This window comes from Humulus lupulus, chromosome 2 (assembly GCF_963169125.1).
Source record: "Humulus lupulus chromosome 2, drHumLupu1.1, whole genome shotgun sequence".
NCBI classification, from domain to species: domain Eukaryota; kingdom Viridiplantae; phylum Streptophyta; class Magnoliopsida; order Rosales; family Cannabaceae; genus Humulus; species Humulus lupulus.
The window spans coordinates 112,208,943-112,211,266 of record NC_084794.1 but is presented as its reverse complement, the minus strand read 5'-3'; positions in this window follow the sequence as shown (position 1 = coordinate 112,211,266).

The following is a 2,324-nucleotide window of genomic DNA, read 5'->3' as shown; positions in this document are numbered from 1 at the left end:
TGAAGAATATTTGGATACTTTCCCAAACACTGAAGCAGAGTTTCAATGGGAAGCTTATTCGGATCATTGCTACTACCTAATTAAGAATTTGGAGATTGAAAATATTTGGTTTAAGCCTTTTCGATACTTCAATTTCTGGTCTAAGCTTCATCTTTTCAAAGAAACTTCCAAACACATTTGGGATAAGCCTATCTATGGAGGAGGTTTAGATGGTAAAATGAGGTGTTTACCGAGTTTTTCAGAAACTAGAATTATGAGAAATAAGAGAGCTAAAAAGAAATGATTGAAGATAAACAAATAGAGTTTTTACGTGGTTGGGGCGTTAATGAGCCTTAGTCCACGAGTCTATTGTATTAGAGCTTAGAAAGCTTTTACAATGGAGTTTTTTGCAAGTCTAAGCAGAGTAATTGCTTACAAGAGAAAATTCGGGGATCCCTTCTACAATGCACAACTGGTCCTATTTATAGGCAGTTGGATCCAATGGGCTCGGGCCGAACTAATATGGGCCCAATAGGGATATAATCATGGTTTGCTCACTAATGGAGGCTTAATACAGAGGACTTTGCTAAATAATACACATTAATCAGGGCCCATTGGGTCGGCTTGGGCATAACAAAGCTTTACAACTGACAGCAGTACGTAGTCTCAGACTGGTCCGCGTGGGCTTCTAAGGAGATCCTGGGGACATGATTCGCCAGAGTAGTGGCAGTACTGTTTCCCATTAACGGCGTACATTCCGTATGTAACCTCTTCTACAGGTTAGTTGAGGAGACCAAACTTCGTGTTTCTTGGGAATGTGTTAGCGTCAGGGAAGTTCAATCCTGCCCACCCGGATGCCAGGTCTGGGTTCATTTACTAAGGTCCCGGTCTATTTACTAGGACCCTGGTTCATTTACCAGAGCTTGGGTTTATTTACTAACGTCCCAGTCCATTCTCAGACTATTGAGCCTGCCACCCTTACTCGCATCCCAGATGATGCCAATAGGTTGGAATCGAGAAGTTGAGTTGGGTCCGTATCTTGGTCACGATTCCCTCGTTATGGTGACGCCCATCGTACAATGTTGGGCTTACTGACGATTGGACCACTAGGACTTTCTTCTTCCCTATCAATTGTGCTTAGGCTGGACCTTTGATCTCTTTGAGAGAGCCCACAGACCCATTATGTCGTGCCACGCGACCGAGGGCAAAACGAGGATAGCATTTACCCCCTAAGTCTTCGTCTATGTTTGCACAGTGGAAACTTGCTTTATTCTCCCGATCACATCTTGACATCCCGGTTTGTTTCCCAGAAGACGGGTTCATTTTCATGGGGACCACGCGGTTAACCTTTCATGGAAGAGGCTTGCATCAGTGTCCCTGATCAAATCCCAATAGCCCGGTTTGTTTCCAAGAAGGCGTGTTCATTTACTTAGGGGCCACTTGGGTGATCCTCGTCCTTTCGAATTCCCCATGTTTTACATGTCACTCACGCCTCACAGATCTAGAGAGAATCTGTTGATTGTCGTGTTGTTAGATAGATGTCAGCGTGATTTCTAAGGCGTCCCGTCTGTACAAGAGATGCTGATAGGGTGCTAAAGTGGACTATTTAATATCTTTGCACCATCTCGGACCATTGGATGAGGATTTTTTGAAAATTTCCTAACGTGGATCGTTGGATCGGGTGGACGCGGATTGCGAAGTGGCGAATCCACGATCTAATACTTGATGGGACTAATTAAAGCCTCTGCGTAATCCAGGACCATTAGATGAGGATAGTCATTCTGAACCGTCAGATCAAGCAATGTGTTTTTTGGCCCTATAAATACCCCCAGAATTTCATTCACAACTTTACACATTCTAACAATCAGAGCTAAACGAGAGCCTTTTATGTCCAAGTTTGTCGACGAACTTTTCTGACGGCTGCTTCATCTCCATTCTTGCTTATTTCCGACCCAACCTTTTTTTGCACAACCATCAGACGATCCGGTCCTGGTCCAACTAGTAGATGACCTTCTGCATCACCTTCGTCGATTCAAGGATGAGATCTTGCCGGTCCTGTCACTGGGTACTCTACAACTTTCAGACCTAGTACCTCACAGTAAGTTCTTTGGACTTTTGCCTCTGTTTATTTCCCTTTTTTTTTTAAGTATTGCTTCTGCGACCATAGGGTTATCAGAGTCGGGACCATCGTGTAGGGTGGTTCTAAATAGAATGGTGTAGGTCTGTATTATAGACTGTCTAGGTAATATCTCCGGTAGAGTCATCCCAAATCACTTCGGACTTCCTGAGATTGATTCGGGAACATTATAGAAAAACCTTTCACTTCTAGTTCCCGACCAAGGCTC